The sequence below is a fragment of the Rhinatrema bivittatum genome, chromosome 12 (assembly GCF_901001135.1).
Source record: "Rhinatrema bivittatum chromosome 12, aRhiBiv1.1, whole genome shotgun sequence".
NCBI classification, from domain to species: domain Eukaryota; kingdom Metazoa; phylum Chordata; class Amphibia; order Gymnophiona; family Rhinatrematidae; genus Rhinatrema; species Rhinatrema bivittatum.
Genome location: NC_042626.1, coordinates 21,817,273 through 21,840,277, shown reverse-complemented (window position 1 = coordinate 21,840,277; position 23,005 = coordinate 21,817,273). Strand labels below are relative to the sequence as shown.

The 23,005-nt window shown below is 46.6% G+C and overlaps 1 protein-coding gene and 1 long non-coding RNA gene across 5 annotated transcripts in view; one reads left to right on the top strand and one right to left on the bottom strand.

Moving 5' to 3' along the window:
- The window catches only part of BCL9L (BCL9 like), a 129,420-nt gene that overhangs the window by 54,548 nt on the left and 51,867 nt on the right, over positions 1 to 23,005 (bottom strand). The gene's annotated exons all lie outside the window — the stretch shown is intronic.
- On the top strand, positions 1,134 to 12,296 carry LOC115073896. The gene is made up of 3 exons (XR_003852148.1): positions 1,134 to 1,306; positions 2,232 to 2,453; positions 11,041 to 12,296. It is a non-coding gene; the product is annotated as an uncharacterized LOC115073896 (long non-coding RNA).

Genomic DNA, 23,005 nt, shown 5'->3' with positions numbered 1-23,005 from the left:
TGGGCGCAGGTACAGCAGGCCAGGCTGTGATTGAAACTTCACCTAAACCAAGGCGGCTATAAAATGGCAGGCTATCCTGCAGCTTAGCGAGAAGCAACCTCTATGTTACCACGTTCTCTATCAGATTATACAGCACAGCAGCACTGAGCAGCAAACAGTATCAATAATCTGCATCCTTTACACAATCACTTCTCCTCATTGTATACGCTTCACGAGTCTCTAGGTTAAAGGTGAAACAAAAAAGTCCCTCGGAGAGACAGCACACAGTAGTGTACTAAGAACTCTCTTGTACAGTCGGTATGCAGGCAGCCAGGACACACACGCAAGGATAATCAGAGAGCCCCCTCAAACACACATCCCTGCAGAGAGACCGCACACACAGCAGAACGATTTGGAGATCCCTGCCAAGAGACAGTGCGCTATATTCATTATACATTAACATATAATGAGTGATTTCATCGAGCGCAGATTGCATGCACTGTCCTGAAAAGGAGACCTACTGGCTGCTCCCAGTACAGACAGCAAGGAGCAAAGAGAGTAACTGGCACTATTCTGCAGCCCAAATTAGGATCATCTGCTACCTGCCAAAACTGAGGAGAGTGGAAAAAGCAGGAAAAAGAAGAGGAAAAACCATATTCCAGGTTTATGATTCTTTCGTTTTGGTATATTAAATGGTAATTCTTGCCAGCTCTCTGCACATGTTTTATAAAGTGTTTGAAGTATTACTACTGCAGACAATCTCACAAATAAATGATCCAAGAGTGGGCAGAGTGTTACTAAACAAGTGTATTAGGGAGTTTAAGAAGTCTGGGGCCTGATCATTTTTAGAAGCGTCTGTCCATGCGATGTCTCTTTAAATCCACATAAAAAAAAAAAAAAAACAACCCCAAAAAAATCTAAAGTCAGCAAAACCACAGCATGCAAAATGTGTCCTGGGCCCACGATCGCCTTACAGCACAGGAAGCAAACAGGCACTTTGATCAATCTGTGGTCACTTTAAAATACTCCAGCTCGGATATCCAAGCAGCTGTAATTAGCACCCCAATGTCCCAAAATACCTTCCCATCCTCAGGCACTTCCTGCCTCCTGCACACGAGCCAAAGCCATAGTCGGAGATAGGGAGGGAGGGCGAGTGGCTGTCGGCTCTCCCTCCCTCCCAGATTTATCAGAAGTCCTCACTTCATCTCTGCAGCGCGCAGAGATCCCGCACGCCCTGCTGCCTTCAAGCCCCGGTCTCCCCGCATCGCGCGGCCCGCTGCGCGCCCACCGCTGGGATCTTGGTAACTACACATATATTGGGCACATGGTAAGAGACCGAAAAAAAAGGGGGCTGAATTCAATCCCTTTTCTTGGGTCTATAAACTCTGCACTGAAAATGTGCACCTTACCTTTTTTTTTTTTTTTTTTTTTTAACAGATGTGCTAAAATGATTTCTTAAAAATAAAAATCAGATATCTTGTGTTACAAAAAAGGTGCTGCGGTACATGAGGTCACCTAAGGCCCCCCTCTTTTAGGACAGTGCAGGGAAGCTGGGTGAGCGCGGAGCCCGAGGTATTTCAATCTCCCAGGTCGGACTGCCAGTTGCCTCCCTGCAGCAGATCCCAGGGATCAGCAGGAGCTGAGACTCCCTGGCAAATACTGCATGGCTGCCCCCCCCCCATATCCCCAGATCAAGTGCCGTTCAGTTTGCCACTCCCAAATGGCTTTTTCACAGCATATGCTTAAGTGAATGAAACAGTGGCTGGGAGCAGTGACCGCAAGAAACACCACCGCCCACCTCCTACTCCTCCCCCTCCCCCATGGTCAGACTCGCAAGCACATCTTCCCCTCTCCCATGGAGGAGCTGAGAGAGCCTGGAGGCGTCCGTGTGTGTGTGTGTGTGTGTGTGTGCATCGGGGCATTCTTGCCTTGTGTCACGCTTGCTCAGCCAGGCTAACTCAAAAATCTCACACACACACGGGTTCCTGTAGAGCAAACGTGCGATCCGAAGCTCAGGCTGTGTTCTTTCCTGAGATCAGTCATTAGGGCAGCTCCAGTGCAAAAACAAAAAAACAACCTCAGCATTGCAATCTGCTTTCACTGTGCAGAGCCAGACAGGAAAAGGACTTATTTTCAGACGTCTCAGAACAAAAAAAAAAAAAAAAAAAAAAGAAACTAGTAAAAGCAAACAATTTACACGTCAAGCAAACCTGTATTCTAAAATATTTCCCGTCTGCTGTGCTTTACCCTAGACTTATCCGTCACCGCTTCGGTCTGGGTTCCCAGTCTCTCGGTGCTCCTGCCTAGGAAGGTCACTGGTGCAAGACCCGAAACACAAACCAGGGGCAGGAGCCTAGGATCCGGCCAGTCCATAGCGAGCCCCAGCCCATGGGCACAGGGGTCTCCACACATTATCTAAGGTGGCTCACACCACCCCACCCACAATAGTGCACGCTCACCAGCGAAGAGGCAAGGTAAGCGGGGGCAACAAGAATAAACGGAAGGGCAAATGGGGTGGCGAGGGGGCAGAACCCCGCCTTGCTGTCTCTCCGCTCCCAGATCCCTCCTTACAAGGACCGCACCATCCACGTAGCCACTTGCCCTGCAGCTTGAGGAAAGATGCCAGCAAGCAAAAGGTTAAGGAATCCCCCCCCCCCAGGGCCAAACTAAAAAACAATGCAGCCATTGTGAGAGTCCTGAACTCTGGCCCTGCTGCTGGCAGGGAAGGTGGTGCCAGGTATATCGATTACCTCCCCCTTTTCCTGCCAAACAAGACGGTGACAGCAGCACCCAAGACACAAGATGCAGAGGGCAGGAAGCAGCCGAGAGAGAGGGGCAAGTGAGGGCTGCAGCGGAGTCCTGTGGGCCTCCAGCCCATCAGTAGCCTGGCAGACTGTGCACAGAAAGGGCACCCAACCCGCTCTTCCCTCTCCGGTGCCGCCTTTAAGAGCTTCCAGCGTTGCCCGACTGCTTTTGATCAGATCGGGAGGGGAGGGGAGGGGAGGGGGGCTCGTCGTTTCACACCCAGTGCTCCCGTTTTGCCACGGGCCCAGAAACTCAACTTGCTCCCGGGAAAGCTCCCCCCCCCCATGATCAGGCACCTTGAAGAACCCTGAAACTGCAGCACTGCTCGGTGCAGATTTATTACTGAAGAAATTAAGCAGCGCTGGGGGGAGGAAAGCTGTCATATTAAACAGTAAGAGGTATACAACAGCAATTATCAAACACTTAGCTGGAAAAATGACAGCAGCTACATTATTTATTTCATCACTGCTGCTGTTGTTCAGCTGGAGCGAAAAGGAGATTAAAGGAGAGAGAGAGAGAGAGAGAGAGAAGCCCTGCCCCTCCCCTTCTGCACGCCCAGAAACTCCCTCCACAATGGTTGTAGAGCAGAACAAGGTGGTTTCCACTTACTACGAATATTCAAATTCTGCTGTTCAAGTAACAGTCACACAGATTCCTTCCACTACCCGTGGGGACTTGGTGACACAATCACCGACCAAAAAAAAAATACACTAAACACCTATGTAGCAAACCAACCATACCAAAACAGCACTCACTCCCAGAATTGACATAGCAATAACCCTGCCCATGAAAAGGCTGCACTGCAAATACTACACTCCCTAGAACACCAATACACCTCCTATTGGAAGATGCAGGCTTAAAAACAACCCAACTTTGATTCCTTACACAGAACCTATCTGCCAACAGAATGCCTCACCTTGGTCATACATGCAGGACACAGACAAACTCTCAGCAAATAGACTAGGGGCAGATGTAATACATTTCTGCACACATTTGTGTGTGCAGAACTCTGCTCCTGATTTAATAAGGATTTTAGTGCATACATGCTATGCTGGGTCAGAACCAGACCCATCGAGCCCAGCCTTCTGTCTCTGACAGTGGTCATTCCGGGTCACAGGTACCCGTCAGATCCCCAATGGTTGATCTATTTCTTGTATCTCGCTCCCAGGGATAAAGCACTGGCTTTCCCAAGTCTACATGGATAATAACTGTTTATGGACTTTTCCTTCAGGATCGGGTCCAATCCGCTTTTGATTGTGGGTTGAGTGAAAAAAAAATGGCCCACGTTTTAAATCTGCCAGTTACTAGTTTCATGAAAGGGTCCCCTAATCCTAGTGTTGCTCCCTATTTACCTGTTCCATCCCCTTATGATTTTATAAAATTCAATCATGTCTTCTCTTTTTCAAGCTAGAAAGTCCTAGACTGTTTGACCTTTCTCCTTAAGGGAGCTTTTCCATTCCCCTTTTATCATTTTTTGTCGTCGTCTTTGTACCTTTTCTATGTCTGCTATGTCTTTTTTGAGATTGGGCAACCAGAATCACACAAAATTCTCAAAGTGTGGTTGCACCTTGGATCTATACAAAAGCATTAGGATATTCTCAATGTTGTTATCTACACCTTTCCAAATAATTCCTATTTGCCTTTCTGACTGCTATTGCACAGCGAGCTGAAGATACTGTCCCATAAGGACTTCGAAGTCCTTTTCCTGGGTGGGGATGAAATCCAGCACTGTGCAACTGTAGCTGGGATTATTTTTCCCTATGTGCATTATTTTGCACTCGGGCACTTTAAATTGCATCTGCCATTTAGAAGCCCGGTCTCCCAGTGTCCCTCTGCAGTCTTCACAATCCATTGCTGCTTTAATGACTTGCAACAATTTTGTGTCATCTGCCAATCTGGTCACCTCACTTATATATTTCTCCAGTCATTTATGACTATGCTAAATAACACAGGTCCCAATACAGACCCCAGGATAGTCCACTAATGACCTTTCTCCATTTGGAAAACTGACTTATTTAGTCCTGCCTTCTGTTTCCAGCCTTTTATCCAGTTACCAATCCACAGTAGGACACTGCCTTCTCTTTCCCATGACCTCCCAATTTCATGATGAGTATCTCATCAGGGACTTTGTCAAATGCCTTCTGAAAATCCAAATACATTATATCAACTGGCTCATTTATGTCCACATGTTTATTTACAACCTCAAAAAAGTCTAGTAAATTGATAAAGCAAGACTTTCCCCCATTAAACCATGTCTATTTATGTGGTCAGTAATTTTGTTTTCAAGCATAGCTTCGACCATTTTGTCCAGCACCAACGTCAAACTCACCAGTCTATAGTTTCCTGGATTATCTCTAGAATCCTTTTTACAAATTGGCATCTCTTTGGCCACTCTACAGTCTTCTGGTACAATGGCTGTTTTAAATGATTGGTTGCAAATCACCAGAAACAGGTGTTCAGTGTCCTTCAGAACTCTGGGGTGAATACCATCTGGTCCCCGTGATTTGTTAATCTTTAGTCTGTCAATCTGAGTTATTACATTCTCCATTTTCACAATGATTCCATCAGGTCACTCAGAGTCATCACCAACAAAAAATGTTTCTGGTATGGGTATGACCCCAACATGCTCCTCAGTAAAGACTGAGGCAAATAATTCATTTAGTTTTTCTATTTCCATGTTCTACTTGAATATCCCTTTTACCCCTCTGTCATCTAGCAGCCCAACTGACTCCCTCATAGGCTTTTTGCTTCAATTTGTACATGAAAAAGTTTGTATTTGTTTTTATTTCTATGGCAAGCTTCTTTTCAATTTCTTTCTTAGCATGCTTAATTATTTTTTTTACATCTAACTTGCCAGGGCTCAAGCTCTTGCCTATTTTCCTCGTTTGAGTCTACTTTCCATCTTTTGAATGATGCCCTTTTAGCTTTAATTACCTCTTTCACCTCACTATTAAACCATGCTGGCAGTTGCTTGGTTTTCCTTTAATGTATTTTAATGCACAGAATACATTTTTCCTGGGCCACAATGACTGTAATTTTAACAGCATCCACACCTACTGTATGTTTTTAATCTTGTGGATTGCACCTTACAGGTTTTTTTCTAACAAATTTCCTCATTGTCATAGTCTCCCTTTTTGTAGTTACAATAAATGTTTTTCTTAATATTCGCCCTTCAGTGATTATGTCAAATTTTATTACATTATGATCACTGTTTCCAAGCGGATCCACCACTTTAGTTCTTTAGGTCCTACATTCCACTGAGGACTAAATCTAACATAGTTCCCCCTCTCATTGGTTCCATTACAAACTGCTGCACAAAGTGGTCATTGATGGCATCTAGGAACTTTATCTCCCTCGCATGTCCTTTTTTTTTTTCCCCTTGCATGTCCTGATGTGACATTTATCCAATCAATATTCGGGAAATTGAAGACTCCCATTATTATTGTGTTACCCATTTTACTAGCCAGTCTAATCTCTTTCAGCATTTTGCAGTCTGTTTACTCATCTTGACCAGACGATCAATAATATATCCCCACTACTATACTCTACCATTTTACTCTTGGAATTTCTGTCCATAAGAATTCCAGAGTACAGTTTTGTCTCCTTCAAAAAAAAACAAAAAACTTTTATCCTGCTTGACTCTTTGCCAACCCTAACATATAGTGCTATCCCTCCACCAATTTTATCTGCTCTGTCATGCTGATATTTGTAACCTGGTATCAGTATCCCCTTGTTTATCCTCCTCCTACCAGGTTGTCAGATGCCTATTATGTCTACATCTTTCTTTTCCCCCATACATTCTAACTCTCCAGTCTTACTTTTCAGTTTTCTGGCATTATATACAGACATTTTAAAGTTGCTGTAATTGTATTTTTATATGTTCCCACAACCTGCTTATTATCAGATGATACAGGCACTTTGGAGTAATTTTTATCTGCATGCTCTATATTTAACTACATCTGAATTTTTTCAGCTTTTACAACCACATCTCTATCAGGTCATTCTAACTTACACACCGGCCGATTCAGTATGGTGTGCTCGGCCTAGCACACCTTTAGCCCCAGTTTGGCCCCGTGTTTTCGACATGCAATTTTTACCCCTTATACAGTATGGGATAATAGCGCTTTGAAAATGCGCAGCCAACCCCTCCGAAACTAATAGCGCCCACAACATGCAAATGCATGTTGATGGGCCTATTAGTTATTCCCGCACGATAGAGAAAGTAAAATGTGCAGCGAAGCCGCACATTTTACCTTCAGAAATTAACACCTGCCCAAAGGCAGAAGTTAATTTCGGCCGGCACAGGGAAAGTGTACAGAAAAGCAGAAAAAACTGATTTTCTGTACACCCTCCGACTTAATATCATAGCGATATTAAGTCGGAGGCCCCAAAATTAAAAAAAAAATTAAAAATTTTTAAAAAATTTTTTTAATTCTGCCCGCGGCGCGCGGGTTGGAAGACGGACGCTCAATTTAACCGGCGTCCATTTTCTGAACCCGTGTCAGCGAGTTTGAGAACCCCTGTCAGCGAGTTTGAGAACCGATGCTGGTAAAATTGAGTGTTGGCTGTCAAACCCGCTGACAGCCACCGCTTCTGTCAAAAAGGAGGCGCTAGGGACGCGCTAGTGTCCCTAGCGCCTCCTTTTACCGCAAGCCCTCATTTAAATACTCGATCGCTCGCCCAGGAGAGTGGCCTGGGCGCGCGTCATGAGAGCGGTCGCTTGCCTCGGAGTGCCGGCTCTCCTGCGGCTTTTACTGTTTCGGCCCGTTGGTTTGCCAGTATTTTTTGAAGATACCTCCCTCCCAAGCCATGTCCATTTTCCCCTATATTCTGGTTTAAAGTCCGATTTATCTCTTCTTTAAAAGTTAGCGCCAACAGCTTGGTTTCTCTCCACGTCTGTGTAAACCTCATGTTAATGAAGACATTAGCTATTATTCCTCAGTGCAAGGAGGTGTGTTAAAGCCCTGAAGGCTGTACTCATTATCTAAACTCTGGAAAAGTAACTCCAGAGTCAGAGGCGGAATAAAGTTAACTCACATGTCTTTTTTTTTTGTATAAACAGTTTTATTGATAATGTATACAAACAAAACTAATTAACTCACATTTCTGATGGCTAGTATTAATCTACGGTGCTAGGTAGGGGAATTGGACTCAGGTCTTCCGAGTCTGTAGTGGACCACCACACCCAGGAACCCCTGGTTCTGGACCCTGTTAGCACAGCACCATAGACTAACACTAGCTTCACCAATGTGAGTGAACTTTTATTCTACCTCAGACCTAGGACACCATGCCTTAAAAAAATGAGTTGAGCTGAGCAACAGAATCTCCGTTTTGGACCCCTAAGCCAAAGGGACTCTGCCCCAGGACTCTCTCTACCTCCCAGGCCAAAAGGATACAGCCCTAGGACCACCACCAACCCACCCACCTAACCCCCACCCATTAACTAACCATCCCACCCAGCTGAGGTCCCTTTATGCCTGCCTAGTGTGCCTCTTCGGTGGCATACACACTGCTCGTATGACGTAATAAGGCTGCGCACACATTTTTATGTTAGTGTGCTTTTATTTATTTATTTTTTTTAAACTCCTGGTGCATTAGCATACCATTAGCTTACTGCATTAGGAGGTAACTTGTTTTTCAGCTCATAACCTTTAAAAAAAAAAAAAAAAGTGACCACAAATTATAAATAGAAATGTACAGACAAAAACTGAACTGGAAACCTCAAGAAGCCAGATACTGCATGTAGTGCAACACTGGAGAAAGAAACAAAAATGCATTTCTTCCTGTACTGTGTGAAATAAAGGACATAAGAGATACAAATTGCCAGAGCAGACAGAGGAAGAAAAAACAAATGAGCAGAAAAAAATCCACATAATTAGAATGACCATATACTATAGTTTAATGTCCAGAGGACCAAGCTGAGCCAATCCACTCTGCGGATTGCACCCCATTGTTAGCTCCTTTTTCTTGACTTAGGGAACTCAACTGGGAAATCAGAACTACATCTCCCTGCATGCAATGGAGGGAAACTAGGACCGGTTCAGTTTGTCCCCTCCTGTGACCAGGCCAGAAACATAATCTGACTCGAGACAATACTGACCCATCACAAGAACCTGGAAACTATCCTTTTCTCCTTATTCTTAATCCTTTCCTTTTAACAGTTTAGGGCCAGAAATACTAAAGGCTTTTTTTTCCCATTTTGTATCTATGGGGGGAAAAAATGAAGTACATCAGGCTCTGTGTATTTATCGACATTTGATATTCTGCCTTTCATGAAGCATGGCCTCAAGGCAGATTATAACAAATTTAAATCAAACAACAGCTTTTGAAACAACCTTACAGTCAGAATCAAATTTCCAGCGGTGAATACCATCGTCTTACTCGGTTCAGGCGGTTACGTCAGGAGGCTGAGGGCCTTAGCTTTCTTCCTGAAAGGAAGGTTATGCAGCTCAAGGCGAAGGAGTCGGGGAACCTTGTTCCAGATTTTTTGGTGCATAACTGCCGAAAGCACAAAGTCTTGTACAGGACAACCTGGCAGTGGCCAGAGGAAGGGCGGAAAGAAGAGTCATATGGGTGGGTCAGAGGAGGAGAGAAGTTGGGAGAGATCCTTAGGAGCCTGTTTGTTTATGCACTTGAAGACAAAACAGAGTTCTGAATTTTATCCTACTTTCAACTGGGAGCCAGTGCAGTTGATGTAGTATTGGTTTTATGTGGTCAGTTGCTTTGGATCCTACCAATATTCTCTTTGGTAACGCCATGTACAAATTGCCCTGCCAAGCAAGTTCCTTGAAGAGAGAGAGAGAGAGCGAGAGAGAGAGAGAGCCGGGGTAGGATACGTTAAACCTCTGTTAGTCTTATGATGGCATCATCTCTATCCAACTAGTGTCCTGACTGGGCAGACAAGATGGGCTTGTGGTCCTTCATCTGCCACTGGCATATTCTATATTTCCATGAACTAAGTTTATTTTAGGTGAGCTAACCCGCTTTTTCCTATGTAGACATGCACACACATGGAAACCCATGAAAAATGTCTTAAGTGAAAATGTTAACATTTCACCCTGCTCTCCATGTTGACAACTTTCTCCTCCTAGCCCTGGGGTGGGGTCCTATGCCCCACACTCACTCCCCCCCCCAAAGCAAGAATCCTTAGTCCCACACTCAGGAAGGGATTGCCTGGACCTGCACTCACGTGCTCTCTCCTCCTCGGGCAGGGATACCTCTGACCACCTCATGTAGGAACTCAAGTACACAGTGCACGGGGTCACTAATTTTAGTGTACACTGTAGACCTTTCATTATCTTACTTTCAGATTATTTTGCATTTTTTTTTTAAAACATCTTTCCTGCAAAAAAAAAAAAAAAAGCCTTTACCCTTTCAAAAAAAAAGACACCTACATAGTGCAATAGGAAGGCCCTAACAAAGCATCCACACAAATATGACGCAGTGAGTTAAATAAACAAATGTCTATATTCATATATATATATATATGCTATCTATTAAGAACACACAAAACAGATTATTCCTCATTATTTGGCAGAGTAGAGTACAGGGATAGCCAACTAGGTTGTGCATTAACATCATAGACTATAATATTTTTAGCTGGGTGTTCCTGCAGCAGCTGAGTGACAGGATACACACATATAGCCCCTGGCACAGGGTGCTCCCTGCAGGAGCTGAAGGATAGGATGCAGGCATGCAGTCCTGGCTCAGGCCGTCCTGCAGGAGGCTGAGTGTCAAGATACAGCCCCTAACGTAGGGAGGTCCCTGCAGCAGCCGCAGCTTGCACCACTGGAACCAAACAGAATAATCTTGGACTGTTAAGATTGCCGCGTTCTTCAGAGAAAGATGATCAGAACTGCAACCTCTCTTTCTATGCTGACCCATGAAAGATCCTGCAGGTCTGGATGCATTTCCGCTCCATGGCCTCCACACTCCGGGCCCGCGATGCTTGTCTCTTTAAAGACATCTCCCCCGCGGATGCTGCAAGGGTTACAGCTCCCTATAAATATCTGTTCCCAGCAGGACTGCATCTCTGAACCCTCCAGCCATCTGTTCCAGTTTTTCCCTCCAAGACTGTAACTTCTAAAACATGTTCCAAACACTTAAGAGCGCTCCGAAAATAGCCCAGTGGTGTGGTTAGCTCTGCACTGGTGACTGCCTGAGGTGGGGAGAGGGAGAAAGGGAGCGAGAATGAGTGGTTGGGGAAAACAGGGTCAAGCTACCTCAAGCACTAGCCTGCATTTCATTGCTTTGTAGGTGTCATCGGTGCATACACAGCTGCAGCATCAGAAACGGATGAAGAATCAGAGGGCTCTCCTCAAAACGGCGGAAGAACCATTAAGGAAAGCAGAGCAACATGCAGTGATTTGTTCGAGGTCACAGTGAAAGATGCAGAGAGGAAAGTTTAATCTAGCAACAGTGCGTGTGCGTCCTTATATCCTCCGCTTATACAGCTCTGTACTATCACTACCTGGCTATCTAAAAATCGCTTGACCATGAAAGCAAGGGAGAGAGAGAGACAGGAGGGCAGCGAATAAAGGAGAAAGGAAAAAAGAAAAATCGGAAAACGTGCGAGAAAGGAGGAATTTTTTGCCTGCTCTGCGAGAAAAGCCAATAACAGATGCAAGGGCACAAGTGCTCCACTCCGGCCTCAGTCCCTGCTCCCCCTTCTCACCTGGCCCCTGTCCCAGTGCTTCTCTTTAGCTGCTCCTGCCCCCAGTCTCCCTCTTCACTGCTTCTCATCGCTCTCTCCCACAGCCCTCACCTTTTTCCAGCCTCTCCATCATCTCGGACTTTATTCCTTTGTGCTCTTTCTCCACTGCTTGGTTTGGGTCAGGCCCGTTGTCAGCTCAGTTACCGAAGGGTCTGGGCCACAAAATGGAATTAGAATTCCATGGGTTCTGCCACCGACTTTGACTGACCTTGAGCAAGAGAGCTGTTTCTGGCCCTCCGTATCAGTATTTCTAACTGGAATCAGGTAATAACAGTGACTCTACTCCCCAAGCTGAACTCAGGAAACAGGAGGACGAAAGGGGATGCATGCTGGTAGCTTTCCTATTCAGGACTTTTATGTTCGTTTTTCTGGTGGTTTGGGTTTTTTTTATTTACTGAATGTTCATGATAATTCTAATTTAATGCTTTGATTTATATTCTGCCTTCCGTGACTGGTCAGCCACTTCAAAGCGGATTATGTTCAGGTACCGGAGGTACTTCCTTGTCCCCACAATAGGCGGGCCTGAGTTACTAAGCTTTTTGCCCCCAGAACAGGAAAGAAAAAGTCTCAGTAAATAAGCCCCTAAAGTTGTATCTGAGGTAATAGAAGGTGCAGTAATTTGCCCAAGATCACAAGGAGCAGCAGTGGGATTTGAACTCTGGCTTCCTTGGTTCGCAGTCCGCTGTTGGTGGTGCAGTTTTTGATTATGTATGTATTTTTGTGAAGTGCTTTTATTGTTTTTGCCAATTATCCGGAATATAAGTTTGTAAAATAAAATCAGAAACAATAAATATGCCAAAATATACTCAGCACTAAAGCTACTGCCATCATACAGACGGAGAGGGTGTGCGGTGACTGTCAAAGCTGGTGGTGCTCAACAGAGCCCCCCCCCCCCCAGCCCTCTCCCCAACAAAAAAAAGGTGCCAGGGCTGGGCACCACCCCGGCTCCCATTTAAACCTTTCATGGGAGTCCCAGTTAGTAAAAGGGGCAGGAGGGATGGCCACTCACCTCCTGCCCCCTCGGACATCCTTTAAAAAATGGTGCAGGCTGCCCGGGAGACTGGCGCCATGGTGATGTCAAAAATGGTGCCGGTCTCAGAGCTGGCCAGGGTCATTTTTGTTGTATGGCTATACGGACCTGTGCCTGTAGGACCCGGTGGCACCGGTCAGCCTGGAGACTGGCTGCATTTTGCCGTCAGGCCTGGGGATTCTCCGGGGAAGCTGGTGGGGCACAGCATGGCTCTTTTCTTAGTTGGTGATGCATTATAGACAGTCCACCCCTGGACAGAAGTGTTTTAAAATCTACCAAGATCTATTTTTACCAACGTGAGGATCGAGAGTGGGGAAAAAAAAAAATTCCATGGGGGTAGTGTAGGGGGGGAAGGAAACTGCGTGTATGAATGAAAAAGGAATCGTTGTCAAGTTATTTTCTGTAGAAATTGAATTTTGCTTTCTTTCTGACCTGTAAACAAGTACACAGCTTGGTCTTTAAGAATGTCTGCTGTGCTAAGGCAGTAAGAAGCCGGCAAAAAAGAGACTCAATCTGGGCAGACTGCCATCATTCACTACGTGCATATGCCTAGTAACCAAATGCTGCCAGTCCTGGCCAGGATGGGTCACTAATTTTCTTCTTCTCATGTCCATTCCTCGTGAATTTGCTTTAAAAAAACAACAAAAAAAAAAACATGCACTATGCACTCAAGCAATGGGCAGACCCAAAGGTGCTCTTGGCATGATGGCATGGCCCAGGTCTAGTCAAGTATCTCCATTTTGCCAGGTCATCTCCTGACTTGCTGACTTGGCTATGGAGATGACTTAGGGCCTGCAGGAGGTCCATTCCTCTCCGATACCCATGCTAATCCCATGGTCCTAGTGAGCTGACACACGAACAAACAGACCTCAGACACCCAAAAATGGACACAGCGCTACACCAAGTGTGACATTTGTAAAAACGTTACGGCTAGGCATATTCCTTTAATCACAGAAATTAGAGAAGAATGTTGCAGGTCTCTGATAAGTTGCTGTTGACAGAGCAGTCTTGTAACTCCTGTCTGGCCGGGTCTGTGTTTATGACAAAGAAAAGGCAAGAGACAAACACACAGATAGGAACAAGCAAACAGATCAAAAGACCTGGAGATACAAAGAGAAATGTGAGAGCTGCTGGGGGGTTTCTTGCCCATGTTTAGGACATTATTGTAAAGCCACTGGTCTGACTGAGCAAGCTGGATCCCTCTGAACACTTTCTGCTGAAAAAGAGGTGACAGTGTCACAGCTGTGGAGCGGGAGGTTAGAACAGGGCCGACAGGCGTAGCTCGGAGAGGTAATGTGCAGCAGTGGTGTTAATACATAGGGTGCAGAGGCTTAGGGGATTGGAGCCTTAGATAAAAGGTCCTGTTTTTCACAAAAACATTCACTAAAAATCCCAAAATGTTCTTTCCCTTGAAAGATTTTGTTTTAATCCTGTTATACTCATAGGAGTAGTTTGAGTATTTAATTTGGGTGGGAGACAAAGGTAGGGAGGTGCAAACTTTCTCCACTTGCACTCTCCCCCTTCCTCTAAGTCCAGTGCTCTCTCGTTTCCCTTCCCCACCTACTGTGTTGCAACCTCTCCCCCCACTTTCCCTCGCTGCCCCTCCACCCCTGCAACCTCTCCCCTCTTTCTCTCTCTGCCCCTCCACCCCTGCAACCTCTCCCCCCTTTCTGCCCCTCCACCCCTGCAACCTCTCCTCCCTTTCTACCCCTCCACCCCTGCAACCTCTCCCCCTTCCCCTCTCCCTCCTACCCTGCCAGTTCTGCAATATCTTTCTCCTGCTCTGCAACCCACTCTCTCCGCCTGATTCCATGTCCATCCACCCCCTACCATCCCTGCTCACTTGGTTGATTAGGTCTTTGGTGCAGCAAAGCCTGCAGCAGCAGCAACATCAGGAGACATAAAATCAGCGTGGGGCCTGCAGCTGCACAGCTTCAGTAGCCTCCTCCCCCGTCCCTTCCTCCTGCACGGGTTTCCTGTTACCTAGGAAACTCGTGCAAGGGGCGGAATCAGAGAAGGGCCTGGGCAGCTTCAGGCTCCCAGCTTCATCTCTGGGCTTTGCTGCTGGCCGTGCAGAAGGAGGACGCCAGGGCGGACGCCCCCATGTGACCCTACCATTCCTGGCCGTTGCATGTGGGAGAAGGCCCACTTCCCTCTCCCCGCAAGCAATGCCCACGGTTACATTCCAAGAACCTTCAGCTCAAAGAGCATTTATGCTGTTCCAGTAACGCTCTGAGCACCATCTACTGTAATTCTATATACATATGTATACCATAAATGTGGGCTCAACTAGCACGGTGTAAAAACACTTAAACTTCCAGGAAACATTAAACTTCTAGGAACCTCCTGCAGCTGTCTATTTTTAGAGCTGTAAGCACTGGTCTGCTATGAGAATGCAGTGATGCAACAGATCATTTCTGGCCACGGGATGTGGCTGAAGTCACACAGTCAGCAGGGCACGCAGACAGATGTGAAAGCAAAAACTTTTACCTGCTGAAATATTAACTTGCTCAAGTGACTGGCTACCGGGTTTTCTCTCTGTTTTAATACATTTTATCATATCTACTTCTTTTTTTCAAATGTTAATATCTTTATTAGACTTAAATGCACACAACACCAACCACAGTCACAAGTGGTAAATCATTTTACCACTGTTAATTACCATATATATTTCTTTTTGTATTTGCTTATGGCCACAACTGCTATTAAAAATCTCCGACGCCAAGCTCACCCTGTGGCAGTTCAGGCCGTGCACGTATCAGTGCAACACCTGTCCGGCCATCAGCGCAGGTATGTTCTTATCGATTGACATTCGTCACGGTGCGTGGCTAAGTACAGTAGGAGGAACTTTTGAAAACGTTCACTGTTTACAGGTTCTCAGGGAAATAAATACAAATCAAACCAGGAATATGGAATCTCAATTTATTTTAACTAACAAACGGGCCAATACAGTACAGTGCGCTCCAATGGAGCGCACTGTTAACCCGCCACTGGACATGCGTTTTCGACGCGCTAGCGTTACCCCTTATTCAGTAAGGGGCCGAAAACGCGCGTCCAATCCCTCGAACCAAATAGCGCCTGCAACATGCAAATGCATGTTGCAGGCGCTATTAGGTATTCCCGCGCGATTCAGAAAACAAAATGTGCAGCCAAGCCGCACATTTTGCTTACAGAAATTTCTTTGGGCACCCGGAAAGTGCACAGAAAAGCAGTAAAAACTGCTTTTCTGTGCACCCTCCGACTTAATATCATGACGATATTACTGTATCGGCCCGAAAGTGAATACTGCAAAATAAAACTGATGCCAGCACCACTGCTTTAAAACTCTCTCTTAGGGTCAGACAAAGACAGCAGGGCAGAAAAATGCACAAAGCCTGCAAGACGGCTTTGCTCGTGCAATGTTGGAAGAGGGCATCAGTTGCCCCAGGCTGTGGTATTCTGCAGCTTCTAGAAAGGTAAAAATTTCCACATTGCTTTTTTTTTTTCTTTTACCCTGCTCCTTCCTCAGTCTGGGGCTTTCACTTTCATGATTCAGGAGGATCTGATTTAACCGTTATCGGTTGCATCCGACAGGCCAGGGGGGAGCTGCTTCCCTATTTCAGAGCAGTGCCTCGAGTTTTAAAAAGAAGCCAACGCGTACAAGTCCCTCCTAAACGGTTTACTCAGTGCCTGCCCAAAGAAGGCTTTTCTACCAGAGTTACTGAGCCCTCAGCAGAGATGTTATCTATTGCTCTTGTAGCTGTACCACTACAAATCTGGACCTGCCTTTAACTGATGGCTTGTCTGCACTGGGCTGGAAACGGCTACCTCTTTATCTGTAGCGATAGCTCACGCTCGCTCCTAAACAGAGTGTAATTAGTCCTGAGAAGTTAAAAAAAAACACAACAAAAACCATGAATGCCTGTGCAGAGAAAAGTTTGAGGAACAAGAACAGAGGGGCAGGGCAGGGGAGGTGAAGTCCCTTTCCCTTGTACCGCCCCCTCCCCATCACGGCGCACTTTTGAAGTGGACCTGCTGGTGAGGGGCTTCTCCTTGGCACAGCCGCACTCACTTTCTGGCCTGAGTGTTCGGCAGTGGCCTGGGCCTAAATCTGGTCCTAAGGCCGGGCTGGCGCAGTTCGTTACCGAACTCCCTCTACCTCGCACGTTAGCTCACATTTTCTTTAGGCACATGGTAAAAAAAAAAACAGAGGTCCACGTTCAAGCAAAGCCAGGGAGTGGGGAAAGTTACCCGGGTGAAGCTGCCTGGGTGACTTTACTTGGAAATTAATTACCGGATGGTGCATGCCGCCCAGGTCGGAGGTCCCCGGATACACGCGTCTGCATAACGTTAGGCCAGCCCTCTGGCAGGAGCAGATACTATACTGCTGAATATCAGACAGTAGCCGGGCAACGGTAAGCTCTGCCCAGGAACGGCCCTTCACAATCCAGAGAGTGGGGGCGACGGAGGGACTCCAGGTCCCGGGGCCCTATTGGCAGAGCTCCACAGACTAAGACTGGTGCCAGAAACGGGAGCTAAACTTTCCTCTAGCTCTGACCCAGGCGTTAACATTTCCAAACATTTGATTGTTCCACCTTTATCCAAAAAAATGGCCTCAGAGTGGATTTCAATTAGGCACATTAGCTGAAGGCCGTGCGCAGTCATCATGGTCTCCATGTCCAAGCTTGGTGGACAACTCTTCTTCACTAACGAACAATCGAGGGGAAGGCCTCATTCAGTAACCATGCATTTGCTTCGAGGTAGCATGGGTTTAAGGGGGAAGGGGGTAGTAATACCTCGTTTCCATAGCAGCTGAAAGCCCGAAGTCTTGTGCAGGCCCATTTTGCAGACGTTGGAGAGGTGGGGAAGGGAGACATGCGTTAAGCCTTCAGGGTTTTAATGCACCTCCCTACACTGGGGAGCAATAGCTAATGCCTTCGCCAACACGGCATTTCATTTATTGCGCACAGTAAACCTTCTTATGACAGCCTCTTTGTGGGGGGGTTTGGCTTTCTTGTGCACATGATATCGGAGTCTGAGAGATGGGGGGGTCCTGGTCACTCAAGGCAGCACGAGAGGAGGGAACAGGGAAACCCTGGGCACATTTCAGCAGATGGGAATTGCTGGCGTTCAGAACCACTGGCACCCAGCAGAAATCCCTGCGCCAGTCTCATGCAACCAGCGCAGGACCGGGGCAATCCCACTGCCACTCCCTCCCCACGCGCACTCTTATTTTTCTGGTCCATGCCAGCATGGCAACAGGAAACAGCAATTACAGAAGATGCCAACTCATTTTCAAATTAAAAAAAAAAAAAAAATTGCAATTTTTGAGCTCTGTCTTGTACAGCGCTTTCCAATGGGACGTTCAGCTCTGCTCCTCAGAAGTGGGTTTAAATGTCATTAGAGGTTTCCCCCCACCCAGAAATTCAGGCTGGAGACAACTGACCCTCCTTTGCACAAATCTGCTATCTGAAGATCAACCTGGCTAGCGCCTATAAAAACTACATGAGGTTCATATTAAAAAAGATTGGTCAGGGTAACTAGGAAGAAACCAAGGCAAATATTTGGTTTCAAAAACTGCCCTCCGTACACTGTTTACATTTTCTACAGGGAATTTAACCGGTTTAAAACCAGTTCTGGGGCTATACGGATAAAGTTATCTGGGTAAGTGCTGTCATGAAGTTATCTGGATACCTTTCTCCAGGTATATTCAGCAGAACATGTGTCCGGTTATGTTCTGCTGAATATCCGAGTAAAGTAACCTGGGAAACTTTACTGCTTCTTCGATATGGTCCTCGATACTGACTTTTAAATGACTACACTTAGCTAAAAGGAGTACAAAATAATTATGGGAGAGTTTTATGCCCTTAGCTAGAACGATCACTGGGAGGAAAAAAAAAAAGAGGGAGCGTCCTGGATGTCATCTCTCTCTCTGGAATCCAGGAATATTCTGAATGTAAAAACTTTTGTTCTTCCCATTAAAAACGCAGACGTGGGCAGGTGTAGACAAGAATATGCACGGAGGATACACAGCAAAATTCGCATTTGTTTAAACCCCTTCCGATCAGGAGTGCCAGACAGGCTGTCAGAGAAAGACAAAACCAGACAGAGACACTTTCTCTCTCTCTCTGGGCTCTAGGGTCAACCAATGGTTTTGCCACCTGACAGAGGTGATCAACTTTGGTGCTGACCCAAAGTGCCAATTTCTCTAAATGAAGCGGGAATACTCTTTTACAGATGCATGCCAAGTCAGGGTTCACCTGGCACCACTTTGCCACTGTACTGCAACCGGGAGCTGTCATAAGGGCGACGACCCACAGCGCCACACTGCCTCCTTTTGAGGAAGTCTGAGAGCACGCAAGCCCCAAAGGGGAAGGAAGGCACCAAAAGCAGCCCTTGCCCAGGGTGGCATTTTTGTCTAGCGATTGCCGTAACTGCGTCGTGTATACAGACACTGCCCCAGCACAAGGAGGGCATGCAGACAATGCTGCTTCCCTGTAATAAGAGGTGGTGGGTGGCTGCACAGGGCCTAATGCATTGTCCTCTCTCTCTGAAATTGGTTTGTTGATATTTTGTTTGCGGAAGGCCGTGGATGGCCCGGTGGGGACCACTGAACAAATATACACTCATGCTGCTGCAAGAGCCCATTACCGGTGGCTGTGCACATGTGCCCGCTCCCTTAGCAATATTCCAGACAGGACATGGGGAGGGAGTTGCTGTGGCAACACAATAATTGCACAGGCCTGGGCAAATATGCTCAAGTTGGGGCAGTGTGTGTTTATGGAGCCAGGCAGAAGTGAAAAAACAAGCCCAGCGACTGCTAGCTTTAGCAGCCAGGAGCAGCCATGAACCTGGCCCAGTTTCCGCACTCTCCTCTGCCATTTACCTGTCCCACCCCAGATCTGCCAGCTCCCACCCCCCCGCCATATACATGATAGGAATGGATTATATTTTTGCAGATGATGCAAAGATCTGCAACAGGGTACACATACCCACTGAGGTGTAAAAAAACAAAACAAAACCCAAGGAGTTACCTAAGCAAGATTTTGGAGTGTTCGAGAGTTTATTTCTACAAGGATTTAATGCAAAAATCCAAAGAAGCAGTACATGAAAAGGGTAGGAAAGGGATACAGGAATGATCATATCTGAACCTCCCAAGGTCAAAGGTGAGAGCTACAGCCCCTAGGGAGAGGGAGAAGCAGTAGGAAAAAAATGACATCTGTACAAATCCTTGTGCAAGGGACGTCCCTTACCAAGAGTTATTGGGGGGGGGGGGGGGGGGGGGCTTTCCAATAGGAAGATACTAGAGATAAGTGCTTTTCCTTCCACAGGGTGCTGGTGGGATTTTTTTCCTTCATGCAGAAAGAAGTTAAAACATGACAGCAGAAAAAGATCGTATGGTCCATCCAGTCTGCTCATCCGTCCAATTAATTTAGCATTATAATTCTCATCACTCCCTCAGAGATCCCCTGTATTTATCCCATGCTTCCTTGAATTCAGATACTGCTTTTGTCTCCACTGCTTCCACTGGGGGGCTGTTCCACACATCCACCACCCACTCTGTAAAGAAATATTTCCTAAGATTACTCCTGAGTCTACCCAATCTCATGTCATGACCTCTCGTTCTAGAGCCTCCTTTCCATTGAAAAAAGTTAATCGCCTGTGCATGGAAACCTTTGAGATATTCAAATGTCTCTATCTCCCCTTTCCTCTAGGGTGTACATGTTTAGATCTTTAAGTCTATCCCCATATGCTTTAGAACAAAGACCACTGACCATTTTAGTAGCCCTCTCTGGACCGACTCCATCCTGTTTATATCCTTCTGAAGGTGAGGACTCCAGTATTCCATGTGAGGTCTCACCAGGGACCTACACATGGGCAATACATCACCTCCCTTTTTCTGCTGACCACTACTCTCCCTATGCAGCCAAGTGTGTTTCTGGCTTTTACCTTCACTTTATCCACCTGTTTGGCCACCTTAAGATCAGATACAGTTACCCCTTGATCCCGCTCTTCCCTTGTGCTTAGAAGAATTTCACCTCCAATACTGTACCTTTTTCCCTTGGGTTTTTGCATCCTAAATACATTACTCTGCATTTTAGCAGCATTAAATCTTAGCTACCAGACCTTAGACCATTCCTCAAGCTTCGCTAGATCCCGCCTCGTGTTTTCCACTCCTTCCTGGCTGTCCACCCTGTTACAGATTTTGGTATCATCGGCAAAGAGAGAAACTTTTCCAGACAAGCCTTCCATTATGTCGCTCCCAAAAATGCTAAGGACCGATCTCCAAGGACTGGATCCTCTCTCAGATGGAGGGATGCTCTGGAGAAGAAATGTTCCCGTCCAAGGAAGGAAGGAGTTTTGGGAGAACAGACAGCGTGTTCCTGAGAAGTGTCTCTGTGAGAGTCCCAAGTGCTGGAGGTCCATGGAAGAGGGATTTCTTCAGACAGAGCATTTGGGAACGTGTGAGAAGCAGAGGATTGGCCTTTGGGAAGTTCCAAGAGAAACTACCTAGCACTGCTGACAGAAAGGAATTAGCCAGAAGTAACAGAAAAGGAAGGAAGGAGAGCTACATCCTAAAACAGGTTCTGGGGAAGAGCCAGGAGCCCCAAAGAGCTTACCCAGGGCCAGTGCATGAGTATTTGGCAACCTAGGCGAACCCTCTGCCATGCACCGCCTACTCCCAGCGGAGCGCTCCCTTCTTTGGCAGTATTAGATTTTCCCCTCTGGGCCTCATGCTGGTAGGATTTTGCTGCCTCCAAAATTTGGCACTCTATGTGACCGCCTGATTTGCTCAATGGAAGCACCGGGCCCTAAGCTTACCTGCCAAAGGTGCGTAGCATTGGGATTCTGTGAAAGACCAAGACGTTTTTCTTGGCGCTTTGGGCTTTATTTTTCCGTAATGTATGGTGCGCTAGCAACTGGTTTATTACTTTTGAACTTTGTTTTTATCCACTCATCCGTGCCTAAGACTATTTGTGAACAGTAGTTTTGGAATCCACGTAATGGGGTTTTTTTTGGCGTCACTAGACTAATATGAGGAAGAGCGCCTGAGAGAGAAAATCCTAAGGACCTTGAAGAAAGTGATCTTTTCTCCCCATGAGGGAACTCCAAGAAGTCCTAGGGCCATACTTGGTTCGGAAGGCTCCCAGTGTGCCCCTGTGCCCAACAGCTGGAGACCCCTAACCTGCAGGAGTGTGTCCAGTTCTGGAGCCCTCACTTTAAACAGGCAAGAGACAGATTAGAGGCAGGCTAGAGAAAAGCTACCAAAATGATGCAGAGTCTGCACCCCCCCAGCACTATGACATGAGACCCTAGAGAATCAAATACCTCAAAGGTATAAATACGACACAGGAAGCAATCCTGTTTCAAGGGAAATAACATTCTAGAACAAGAAATCCTAACATGAGGCTAAAGATGGTTGGACTCGGAAGTAACATTAGCAAATACTTTTTTACAAAAACAAGAGAGAGTAGTGAATGCTTGAAACAGTCTCCCAGTGGCAGTAGGGGAGACACAAACAGCCCAGAATTCAAGGGTGCATGGGATAAGCACAGAAGATCTAAGCTTGAAGGGAAGTGAGGAAAAAGGTGAAGATCAAGCAGTCTGAAATATGAGCAAACTCGATGGGCCAAATACCCAGACCTGCCAGCTCCCCTCAGCTCTGAACTCAAGCCCAACCCAGGCCTACGAGAGCCCGTCCACTTCCCTTCAAAGAGACTCGGCATTGAACATGGGGGGTCGAGCCTTGCCAGCAGCGAACTGGGGACAAACCCCGCTAGCTCCTTTCCTCTCTGGACGTATTCACCTTGAATCTTGGTCTGACTCTCACCAGGCTCCTCTCCTCCCCAGGCACAGCAGCTGCAAATCATGTCCCCCTCAACGCTGAATGTGGGGCAGCCCATGCCAGCTTGCTGCCCACCCCTGAAGCAGGGCTCTGCATGGACTGTCAGAAGCACTCCCTTGTACTGGTAACGCATCCTTCTTCCCAACAGGGAGGCTTTGCCTTGAAACTCCGGGACAGACCCTGACACAAGCAGATCACCTCCCTTCCTGGCAGCAAGTCTCACCGCTGACATCCGACTGATGCAAACACTGCCCCCCCGCCAAAATCACTGGCAGGGATACTTAGCATTGAATCTCCGGGATAGTCCATGACATTGGCAACTGTCCCTCTCCCTTATCTTTGGCAGAAACTTCCCTTCCTTAAACCCAAGCTAAACCTCTAAGCTGGTACGGGCATGGCCTGGACCACCCTGTCCCTCTGCACGAAAAAGGCAGCAGAGCCTTTCTGTCACCGAGTCTTCACTTGTGCGCTCCTTGCAGCAGACGGGAGAGAGGCAGCACTCACTTAAGGAATGCAAAATACACCTTCAAAGTCTGGCATCTCCAGCCCCCAAGAGTCATCTGGGTATCCGAGTCTCCAGCACAATCAGATTTCACGCACACATGACGATACCGGAAAGCATCTACAGGAGATTTAGGAGAAGAGAGAAGGA